The 12,946-nt window shown below is 36.7% G+C and overlaps 1 long non-coding RNA gene across 1 annotated transcript; it reads right to left on the bottom strand.

The window, feature by feature from the left end:
• Positions 1 to 6,727: 6,727 nt before the first annotated feature.
• LOC115919842 lies at positions 6,728 to 11,813 on the bottom strand. Its single transcript, XR_004062037.1, has 5 exons — positions 11,449 to 11,813; positions 10,233 to 10,375; positions 9,894 to 9,962; positions 9,169 to 9,272; positions 6,728 to 8,368 (listed from the first exon to the last, which is right to left on the bottom strand). It is a non-coding gene; the product is annotated as an uncharacterized LOC115919842 (long non-coding RNA).
• Between the last annotated feature and the right edge of the window lie 1,133 nt (positions 11,814 to 12,946).

Raw genomic sequence — 12,946 nt, 5'->3', positions numbered from 1 at the left:
CACTGGCACGACTAGGTAGCGCATAGGATGCGCATAGTTCACGAAGTGTTCACGAAGTATTCACGAACGTTGCCGAACAAAATTGTCGCGCCATCATCCCGCACGCTACCACGAATACTTCCCGCATTGGCACGCAAGAGTTTGTGTCTATGCGCAAACTATGCGCAAACCAAAATGCGGGCAAGTGTCAACGGGGCATATAAAAACAAAAACTGGCAAGTTTAATAAATACAGAATTGCGAAATAAAAAGACCAAACTGGCAACGGAACGCATTTTGATCCTTTCAAAATGCATTTAATGGTATGTTTGGCATTTAAAATTGCTCCCCCGAAAAAAGAAAGAAAAAAAGATTACGAGCGGCCCGAAAACGACGAGCGTGCGGTCGAGGACCACCAAATGATTTTTGTTTGGCCTAATGATATTTTCTAGAGGGAAGGTATACGCAAGTAGCCATTTTTTAAAGGCACACACTGTCCTTCTTGTAGCTACTTGCTCCCTCTATATAGAAAACTTCCTCAATCGGTGCCTGTTGGTCCCCCATGATCCTCTTTTTCTTATGATAAATGAGAGCTGAGTTAATGAGATAGCCACCTGTCACACTGACCTCGCTGGCTCGCTGGGTGGTCTAATCCCTTCTAGCTGAAGTAGTAAAGCCTGCCTTTAAGTATGGGAACGATATTATCAATGTGGTACTTGACTTCGTGTATCTTGGGGTTAAATTTAATTACAATGGTTATTTTAAAAAGGCAATATCAAAACAGGTGATTCAGGCAAGAAAAAGCCTCATTTGCAATGACCTTTAAATTTATGAGTTAATCCTGCCAATACTCTTATATGGCTATGAGGTGTGGGGTTTTGAGGATTTAAGTCAGATTGAAATGTTCCATCGCAAATTCTTAAGGGCCATGAATGTCAATAAATTTACACCTGACTGTATGATATATGGTGAGACAGGACGTGCTAAAATTGATGTTTAGGTTAAATGTAGAATGGTAGGTTTTTGGCTAAAAGTAGTTAAAGGAAGTAATTGTAAATATTAATTTAGATTCTATAATCTTTTGAAATTACATATGGAAAGAGGTACCCAGTCTCAAATACCTAAATGGTTGTCATGTGTAGAAAATACATTAAATAATGCTTGGCTAGGAAATGTGTGGCAAGGCAGGGGGTGGATTCAGTAATACGTGGATTCTGCATGCTCTTAAGCGCAGGTTGACTGACATGTCAAAGCATGACATATTGTCCAATGTTTGGTCAAATCGCATTTGGGTTAACTACCAAATTACCAAGAACGACATTTTATTTGAAAAGTATTTGTTAAAGTTGAATAGAAGAGGTGCAATCCCTTTGTGTCTATTCCGATGCAGGTCGCACCGCTTACCAATTAATAATGGAAGGTTGGAAAGTAATCACGAAGGAAGTAAAATGGAATGTCCCTGCTGAAATTTAAAGGTTTTTGGAGATGAATTTCACTTTATTTTTGTCTGCCCTTTTTCAAGAAAGAAAGGCAGTTAAACTTAGATCGACAGTTTGTTGTGAATAACCCCAGTACATTTCACATAATTAAACAAATTGTTTAATAGATCTAGTGTTAAACAATTAAGAAAACCCGTACAAAAATTCATAACAGTAATCATACAATTCTCTTCGTTGGGTCCTATTAAGGCTGAAAGACATGGTCCTATTTTTGTTAATATAATCGCAGTTATTCGTAGTGGTAGACAAATAAAACCACGTGATATTTTAGACGTGTAACTTAAATCTGTATAGTGTACACTTAATAGTCTTTAGCTCATGTTTATTGTGTTTTAGAAATATCAAAATTTATATATCAGGTCTATGTATTTGATTATCATATCTTACTTTGTTTTATATATCTTACTGTATTCTATTGTAATATGTTGTGCTCTCATGCCCCTGAAGGGGTCGATAGAGTCAAATAAATAAAATATTATCTAAATCTAAATCTGAAATCTTATCATCAAAGTAGAACGATAAAACCAGCAAAATCAGAATCGATTTGCGCACAAGGGTAGGATATATTCATCAAAACAATGAATTGCCATTCGGTTTGTGAATCGAGTTGCTTTCATTTGATTCGTTTTTGTCTTATTGTGGACTCTGATCTCAATATAAGGTTGAATAATGACTAAAGAAACATCATGAATATTATTTATCTTAATTTTGATATATTTTACTTTACCTTTATTTATTTAGTAATTTATATACGTAACTATTTACTTGTGAATGTGCTTAACATGATTACATTATTCATTACTTCTGTGCCCACACTTCTCCAAGTTTCTAAAACTGTGTGCAAAGTCATAATATGTGTTCACACTCAACATTTAAGCAGGAACATGTATTTTGACTTAAAGGAATAGTTGAGTGTTGGTCAATACTCACATTAGCGAACGAAACTATGATCTAAACATAAAAAACATACAATAAATGTCTAAGAATGCATCATTGAAGATATAAATCCGAAATATTACATTAGAGTGAATTTATATGCAAAAAACCTGTTCGACTGCAAATGATTTTATTTATCAAAAATATTACTTTCGAGGCGTGTTCAGTGTAATTGTATAGCGCCACCTCTCGGTCAAGCGGCAGCACACCGTGAATTTTCGCCAAGACGACGATCGGATATGGGCGTGCAAGTAATATCCGAACCATGTCTATAGCGCGCTGATTGATTTATATTGTACACATTATGGTATGCGAGGCCTGCACATAATTGCATGGTCTGTGGTACTGGTAGCGCTATTGTTTTTGAGCGCGATATGCGAATACTGTATGTGTATGTAGTGCGAGTACGCTCGACCTAGTAGTAGTGTATGTGTATGTATTGTACGTCGTATGACCCAGTTGATTACTTCTACAGTGTAAAGAAAGTGGCTTACTCTATCTATCAACCAATATGTGAGACAACGCAAGGGCAATTTTGTATTTCGTTTGTAGGAACAAAGCTGTGGAATGATCTCCCAGATGAAATTAGATTAAAAACATCGAGGTTATCTGTCCACCTACCTTCTATGTAAATGACGTGGGCCTTCGTTTTTCCTTTTATATTACTTGTCTTCCTTTTATAATATGTGAAGAGTTTCATTCCAAAAGGAGCCAAATCCACTTTGGGTACTTCTGAGTAAATTGCCTTTTTTATTTCTCCACTTTCCCTTTAGCCATGTATACCTTCATGTTGTTATATATGTTAAAGGTGTCACCCTGCATGGACCTGATTATCTGCCAATAATGATAAGAAAAAATCTTCCCTTCGGCTTTTCTGATGTTTACTAAATTTTTTGATTTTTTATTTTCGTGGATTTAGCTCCTTTTGGAATGAAACATGTTATTGTACCTAAAAAATAAAAAATAAATCATATTTTCTCAATAAAGTCACTGAAATTTTATTCAAATTTAGCAGCAAACCTTTCCTTTTAAATAATAATAGTGAAATCACACATAAATATAACCTTTCGAAAAGAAAGTAAACAACATTATTACAGTTTCATTCCAAAAGGAGCTAAATCCATTCAATTCCAAAAGAAGCTAAATCCATGTTTCATTAAAAAAGGAATTACTAAATCCACATTTTTTTTTTGGCACATATCGCACGACAACCAAATGCCCTAAGATGTTGATACCCACTTTGATAGAAAAATAAGGTTTTACAAAATGGAAAAATACTAGAAGAGAAAAGGTAAGAAAGAGTAAAGACGGATTGAGGACGGTAAACCCCAAACAAGAGACTCAAAAGATCTACCCCAGAATCCTCTCACCGGCACCAGAGTTGCCTAGGCCAATGATGGCCGAGAAGATTGCGCAATGTACCGCGCCGGTCTGGCAGGAAGGTGCCAATTGCGATGAGGGGTTTTCATGGACCAGTAGATCTGAGATTATATTATCCAAAAAAAAGAGATGAATATGAATTGACAAATAGTACCAAAAATAGAAGAAAAAAAAAGAAATAAAGTGAAAGGCGTAAATATTCTAAAAAAGAATGAAACGCCGATAATACCAAACAACAACAACAACACAAAATCTAAAAATTTGATAGAAATCAGAAATAACTGGTGGATTTTTTGTCTTATCATATGTTATAGGTCCAGAGCGACACCTTTAACATATATAACAACATGAAGGTACATGGCTAAAGGGAAAGTGGAGAAATAAAAAGAAATAAATTAAAACAAATATTAAAAATTGTTGTATCAGTATACTATAATGAATAACAGTAGTGAATTAATTTAACATCTTACTTGATTCATACTTGTCCATAATGCAGTGTTTTTCAGTATTCTTATTTTGGTACTGCATGCAATTGTAAAGTTTAAAAAAAAAAGTGATTGTAACTTCTTGTAAATAAGTTGTGTTCTACAGTGCCTGTGTATTGCATGACCTACGTCAGTACGTGATAACTTGTAAATGTGTAAAGACATAAGATTTTAATATAATTATAGTAATGCTAAAATGAAGATACATAACATATTTTTATGGTGTACATTGAAAGCTTTATTCGGCCATAACTAACAGTTAAATTTACACAACATTATTGAGATGAATACAAATTATAATTGCTGAACTGAAGGCAATATTTAAACGTGATGTTGATTTCAACCATTGCATACAAACAGATCATGTGTATTAAAAAAGGCACATTTTTATTTAGCATCTATCGCTATGACAACTTTAACCGTCGTCATTAAGAAGGAGCAATATACTTTATTTGTATACCACCATGTCTTGTTACTTATTAGTTACTGCTTATTTATATACATCTTATCTTGTGTCTTTCATAAAAACTTGACATACTCTATAGGCAATGTGTAGATAAGTTTACCAAAGAAAAGTATCTATAACAGTAATGTTTCTACGCGCTTGACAAATATACTATTACCCCGGTCATTTGATTCAGTGCTTGCCCGCACACAATGTTTTGACTAGTACGTGATCATACAAATTTTGCCGAGAAACTGCCTACTAATTGATATATTTGGTAAATTATTATATCTATTTGGACTTGATAGATATAACGCATGTGTCGCGCACTTGTGCATAGTCCCATATACATCTTTCTGTGTACAGTGCTTGTAACTTTACCAAGACTGGGCCAATTTTTTTATCATTTCGATGATTCTAGAACCTTGCAGTACACACCAAGACTTATATGCTAGATGATCAACCTTTTCTGATCGATTCCACAACAATCCTTTCACAATGCAGTCGCATGACCATAACTGGTTTTATCTTTTAAGTTTCACATCTTACTTTATATATAAATGCTTTAAAAATTGTCTGAGTGATTCTTTTCCTTAATGTGTACGAGTATACATGTATACATACTCCATATCGATCTCAAATCCTGAATCATATCAGTTTCAGCACAAAATTAAGTATAGTTAGGTACATATATGTCTTTCATCTTCCCTAATGCTCGACTATGAATATCACCTCAAGTGATTAACATCCAACATAAGGTTTTTCAAAAAAATAGCACTGACATTTCAAAACTGGTCATGTCCTATACGCACACAAAAGACAATTCTGCGTTGTGTGTACTGAGTTTCATATGAATCGATCAAACTACTTCCAATAGTTTGCTCACATACTTATTTTACACACTGCACATCAGCGCTCAAAATACACGGGGGCGGTGGGCGATTCGCCCCCGTGAGCTACATAATCGCCCCCGTCAGGTTGCTCACGGGGGCGATTGCAAAATTAAAAATCGCCCCCGTGGAATTATAAAATAAAGATTATCTTTTCTGTTATAACTTTAACACAATATTGAGTTTCAATTTTTAAACCTTAAACCAATGAAATGGAACAAGATTTCTCGTTTTATGAGTAGGCCTAGTTATTACCGATTCAGCTCGCAGTGCAAACACTGCAAACAAAAAAGACAACACGGTTATTTAATAAAAGGATCATGTGACAAATAATCATTGTGATTCAAATTGATGCAAGGATTTTTTTTTTGAATAAGCAATGCTTTTCACCAGATTCTTCTTTGTAAAAACGACTTTTACAAATCTCAGCCATGCAAATCTGCCACTGTGTTGTAAGATCACTTTCAGATTAGGAGAAGTGTATTCTTTAATGAGTATTTTACATTGAATGGAACGTCTCAACTCATTAAGCATGGCTGAGATTTGTAAAAGTTGTTTTTACAAAGAAGATTCGGGTGAATAGCAGTGCTTATTCAAACAAATATTCGCATCAATTTGAATCACAATCATTATTTGTCGCTTAATCCCTTTTAATGACCTTGTTTTCTTTCTCGTTTGCAAGGGGAGAAGAAGATATGTCACGTTAAAGACATCATAAAGATCAGTGTTGTATGGGTATATATTATATACACAGGCCAGTAACAGCTATGTAGCTTGTAAATTTGTAAGAGGGAAAATGCTGATTGAAATGATAATGATGAAATAGCAAATAATTAAGGAGTATCATAGGTACCAATTCAATGGATTTTTGTATACAAAAAGAGCCCCCGTCAGTACTAAAAGAGCCCCCGTGAGAAGGCTCACGGGGGCTCTTTTTGGGGGGAAGAGCCCCCGTGGACAAAAAATTAATTTGAGCCCTGCTGCACATGCATTGAGTTTTATACTGTTATTATAATGCCTCATCAAAGATACCAAAACTATAAAATTGCTAAAACTTGGAAAGAATATGCTCCACAAGATTATTAAAACAAAATTGTATTCTTTGTGCAAAGCTTGGTTACCATGGAGGTACCTTAACAGACAGACACAACAAATGTGTCTTGCACACCCTCGGGTCAATCGGTATACCAAGTTTTATTACAATTTGCAAAAAAATTGGAAAAAATTTGACCCAGTTTTTTACAATAGACCAACAGAAAGACTCGCCTGCCCAACTGTATCCTTATTCCTTTATACACCCTTTCAAACTACAAAGTAGTTACAGGCAGCATATCTCTTGATGGTATAACCTTGAACCGCAATACTTTGGCGTTGAGCTGATTCACGTTCATTGATTCAAATGATGCATGAAACCAACTGTTTTGCTGTCTTGTGATCATTTCTCTTTTTCGCTTGCATTATTTTAGTCACATTGATTCCATTAAACAAAAAATGAAGACTATTTACAATAAGATATTCTACAAATCTTTCTTCTGTCCATGTTGATTTTCAACAGGTTCCGAAGTATAGTCTTTTTCATGATCGACTGTCACCTCAGTTACATGCACAGTCACTAAAACCAAACACATTGTTGACTCATGGTTTGACCTCTTGGCTGTAAATTTTATAATTACTACCGTAACTTCTTCAAGGAATATAGGTTGCCAAATAGATACAAATTGAAATATCCACCATTTCCACATGAGCAAGCACTGATTTTATCACAAATTATGAATTGTATAAATCACATAGAGCTTTTATACACTGATGTCACAATTTGTCTTTTATATTCCTACATTTCTTCCATTTGTAAACTTGCCAACCTCTTATTGTAATACAATATACAAGTGCCAAGCATGGTGGCTAATCTAGCAACAATAACAATTTATTTCTGGTACATGTATATCATGTGTTATGTGATTTTTTTTCTCCAGATAACCACATCCCCATGATCCCCAGGGACACTCTAGTATCAAGTTTGGTGGTATTTTGTCAAAGGGTCTCTGACATATCAAGAATACATGCTCGTAATGCTAAGCCATGCAATCTTTCACCTCCGGACCACAAAATGTTAAGTTCCAACCAATCCTCAAGATAGCCTAAAAACATGCCACATGGACAAATTAAATCGAGGCGATTAAGAGTCTTGCATGCAATCATGCAACAATGAACCTCATTTGACCTTTGACCTACTTATGTGACCTTCAACTCCAGAATATCATGGAGGCCAATAAAGGGCATCTACCAATCAAGTATGGTTACAAACAGATGCAGGGTTGGAAAGTTAGCAACCCTAATTGATTTTTGCAGGTAAGATTTCACATTAGACTTCATTCAAATTTGTGTACAGTCACGGAGGATGGACGGAAGGACGCCATTTGGATCCCTTAGTCTCTGCTCGAAAAAAAGCAGTTCTCAAGTCAGACAATCCCAAATGTTCACTACAGAGGATTACATGGATTTCTCTAATCGGCCTAGTCTCCTGGCTAGGATCACATCAACTTGTGGTGGAGGAAATGGTGCAAGCCGGGGCCTTGTGTGTCTAGGGTCATCAGGGAGCAGAACAGCCTTCGAGAACAGTGGTCCTTGGTCCTGTTCTCTGCGTTCCAGTATCGCACCGATGAGTCCTTGTACATACATGTAGGGGTAGGTCTTGGGGACCTTCTCCTTCCGGGCCACGTAGTTGTTGGCACGCTTTGACCATACTGCAACATATCTGTATCATAAAATAAAAGAACATGCAAAATGTAACAAGTTGCATTATATGCACACTCATTCTTGTCAATTGGAAATGATTCATATCTCTTAAAGATAAACTTGAGTTCTGGTAAAAAAAGAAAATGAATTCTCACAGAATCTAACGAAACTTACACTGAATGTTCAAGATTACAAATAAATGTCATGTGCCAAACAATTTTGGAAGAAAATGTATACTGGCTGAGTAATGAGCATAGAAAGATAAGGAAATCAGGGAAGTACTAGCCCCGACAGGCCGACACCATGTGTGTTGTCCCATATACATCTTTCTGTGTAAGTGATTGTTACTTTACCAAAACTCTGCCAAATTTATGATGATTTTGATGACTCCAGAACCTTGCATTACACACCAAGTATATTATTACACTGAATCCAAGTCCGCATTTAGGGTCCAAAATCAGCAGCATGATTGACAAACCATCAGCTTACAGTCCGTCATCTACATAATTTAGATGTGCGTCGTGCACAGGGACAACTTCTTTAGATGACGTCATATTTTGGCGATTTAAAAGGGGCGTTCCCAGGAAGGACAATTAGATATTTAATAATTTCCCCAAAATTGATAAATTTCATGGGAAAGAACTGCCAATTCGGATTGCCCTGTCCAACTACACAGGGAAAACAAAAAATCATGTTTTTTTTTTTTACTCCACCCACTTTGGATTGCCTTGTCCATCTAAAAAAAAATGTACAAATAAAAATAGGAAAAACAAGAAAGAAAAGAAAACCTTTTTTTCTTTCTTTCTAATTTCCACTCACTTTGTATTGCCTTGTTCATCAATCTGGTCGGGCCTGTCCTTGTGTGCCATGTAGTCGATGACCGCAAGCAAATTCCTTGCCGGAATGCCCGGTTTGCTGGGTAGCTGGATGGATAAGACAAACAATTGGTATTACCACTACCATGATGAATGAATAGTAAATGCTTTAGACAAATCTCAGACTCATTGGCCCGTAGTCACAAAGGAGGTTTGTAGGAGGTTTGTACAAACCATGGTTTGACGATGGTTTACATCTATGGAATGCTGCTCGCATACCATAAATTGTAAATTAACATTGTTAACAAGTATGGAGTTTACATTCCTTCTCCATCAGTTTACAAATGGCATTCCATAGATGTAAACCTTGGCCAAACCATGGTTTGTACAAACCTCCTTTGTGAATACGAGCCATTCACTTCAGTTCTGGATTTGTGTTGTAAATTATTGACTCTTAATTAAAGGTAGTTACATTTCCCTGCTACAACCACTCCAACTTGACTTAACATCAGGTACCGACACAAGTACGATACAAAGTCTGCTGTTTCAAGACTCTGCATGCATCCAAAAGTGATTTCAGCATTTATATAGATGTCATTCATAATTTCTCATTAACTTTGCTATTTGCTTCAAAATATGATATTGTAACTGTAACCGTACTGTAATGATATGTTTCAACTTTTCCACAATCTTACTTCAAACATACAAAATGATACTAAAAATACTTACTCAAAGGAATACCGCTTGGAAGCATACATCAGTATATGGTTGTGGAAACACTCGAGCATGCTGGTGTGCCTAAGGAATTATGAAAACAAAATAAAAACTGATATAAATGATAGGGCATTTCATTATTTTCATACCACAAAATCAATATTGAAAATCCCATGTCATACACATGAGCAAATAAGATGCATTATCTTGACCTGCTGATATGTCCCAATTTTATAGGTCATAACCGAAAAAGAGCTCAATCTTGCAAACATGTACGTAATGAACGCATTCTCATTAAATTCCTCTCAATTTACAGAGCCTTTCGTACATGTATAGTTGTATACAGAATCCTACCTGAAGCGAGCAAATCAGCAGAGTAGGCCAAGTTCTCCATGAATTTGCGGTCAAAGGTGACTTGTACTATTCACCTGCTAATTCCCCTACTGCTGCTTGGAATTTCTTCGCTGGGGATGGATTGTGTTGTCTGTTCTTCATATCTGTAAAAAGTGAAGAAACGAAAGTCATTCACAAAGTAAAAAACATTCAGATTTTAAATCACCAAAAGAAATTATTTTGAAGATGGCATTCTCTAATAATTATCACAGCTAGCCAGATTTGGAATTTGCATGACTAATAACTGATGCATTGGTTCTCTGTCATGTATGTGAAGTTGAGACACTCTTTGGTAGAGATAAATATAGATGAGACAGTCACATCTCAAGCAAGCTATAGTATAACCTTGTCGACTTTTAAAAAGAGCAGGATGTTTACCCGGTTGACTAGCCCTGCACGTCATCATTACAAAGAAAACTGCAGTTGTAACGAGGGACATTAAAGGTAGGGTCTATTACAAAGTTTTGGGAAATTTTGAAAATTGGGTGGATAGTGATTCTTTACAATTTTGATATATTTGGATGCCCCTGTGGAAGTATTATAAGCACTAGAAAATTTAGCTCCTAAAACACTTCTGCTTTCGAAAAAAATTGAATATAAAAATTTACCGGTGCTCCCGGTAAATTTTGATAAATTTAAAATAGCGCCTACGGTCGTACAACGGTAGCTGCTACCATAAAAATCCCGGAATATGTAGTTGTGATATATAATTTCAAAAAGGTAATAGCCAATCGGTCAATTGTAGCTTGTTGTATAGCTGAATTAATATATTGACCTTGAGAGAGAGTTATAGTATACCCCATAAAGAGATTATTATTTACAATTTCATCACTTTAGACTCGATTTCAACGCGACAACGTTAACTGAATATTGTAGGATCGCATATGCTTCCAATATTTTCATTTGAACCAAATTCATCCGGAGGTCTAGTGGAGCCAGACGTAGTCTCAGTGGAACAACCGACGATATAGAGACTGAAGCTTTCGGTCTACTGTAGACCTAGGCTAGACTATCAATATCATATGATTCATGAAATCTGAATTAAAAATCCAAGGCAAGAGATAACAAAACGTAATTTCTTAAATTTGCCGATTCCATGCATCTAGTCTCTAGACTAGATCAAATTAAAACGGTAGGCCTACCCAAATGCAGTGGGGCGTATATCATTTCAACTTACCTCTCAGTGAGCTGGCATGTCTATTGCATCCTCTAGACTCGGCAACGAGAAGGCCGCCTGCAGCTCGCGAAGTTTCTCCGCCGTACCCTGGCCTTGTTCACAGCCACTCCCGCGCCTCCTCTGGGCCGGATGGTCGAGCTGCCATTGCTTGTTTCTCTCCTTCCTCTTACCGTCTTACTTAGTCTTATTCCGATTTAGCGTAGCCTTAGCCTTGTCCTTAGGCTTAGCACTAGCTGAGTCCGAGTCGGCCATCGTCCGTGACCTCGAGCTCCTTTTCCAATCTCGATCTCGTTATCGTATTTCAATCAAAGCTTGTCTGTAGCTGTCTAGCGTTCGATCGGCGCCAGTGATAATCTGATATGAGCTGTGTGTGTTATACTTTACGTGAAAGCAGCGTATTGGAATTGATATCAGCTGTACTGTATTACTAGCGCGCGGTCGGATACCCGCCTGCTAGCTACCTGTAGTACTGTACGTACCAACGAACTCAAACACTCGTTGTAAATACGCTGGTTGTTAAATGACATAGAGGGAGCTAAACACGTAAATTCAAAAAATAAACCGTCGAAAGTCAAAAGTGATGTCCGGACGTCAAACACTTTTATATAATGTTTTGAAAGCAAATTGCACAACAATTAGAGCATTTGATTTGGAATTATTATCATCTCCCATGTTTTTTTCGATGATCTTTCATATGGTACTGAAATAAACCAAATTTGTTTTGGAGGGGCACTTTGGAAATTACCAATACTCAACTATACCTTTAATAGCATATTATTTAATCCATATGATTCATCTCTGCTGAAGAGTTTAATTTGAGATTTTTACGAAATGATGATCTTGTTTTTCTTCTCTTACATTTATTGGCAAATAATTCCACAGCTTTGCTCTAAAGAAAGAAATTGAAAAAATCCCATTTGTCGTACTACATTTAGGTAATCGTAGCATTAATTATTCCCTCCCTCTTGTTCTATACATGTGATTCATTAAATCAAAGTAATTCATTAACGAATGTGGTAAATGTCCTTTCTGCAGGTCATATACAAATGCTGATACTGAATGCTCCCCGGGGTAATTGTCCTTGGTTGACCTGGTGGATGGGGGGGGGGGGGGGGGGGGGAATTGTCCTAGGAGGTAACTTCAGGGGTGTGGGATAATTGTCCTGGAGGGGTATTTTTCCAGGGGGAGGGGTAATTGTCCTAAGAGGTGGTTGTCCTAAGGGGTAATTTTCCGGGTGATTTTTCCGGGGGGTAATTTTCTGGGACTGATTTTCCAGGGGTCAATTGTCCTTATACGTGTGTGTGTGTGTGTGTGTGGGTGTGTATGCGTGGGTGCGCGTGTGTGTGTTTGCGTGTGTGTGCGTGTGTGTGTGTGCACACACAAAACACACAATTCATATTTACTGTATGCAAACTTCAGTATGCTTAGAACTCAAATTTTGAACCCCTATCAATCAAACGGGTCAAATTGTTTATCATGTACCAGACAAGCATCCTCC

The sequence above is a fragment of the Strongylocentrotus purpuratus genome, unplaced genomic scaffold, assembly GCF_000002235.5.
Source record: "Strongylocentrotus purpuratus isolate Spur 01 unplaced genomic scaffold, Spur_5.0 spur5_scaffold_7, whole genome shotgun sequence".
In the NCBI taxonomy this organism is placed as follows: Eukaryota; Metazoa; Echinodermata; class Echinoidea; order Camarodonta; family Strongylocentrotidae; genus Strongylocentrotus; species Strongylocentrotus purpuratus.
The sequence above is the reverse complement of the archived record's forward strand: the minus strand, read 5'-3'. Positions and strand labels throughout refer to the sequence as shown.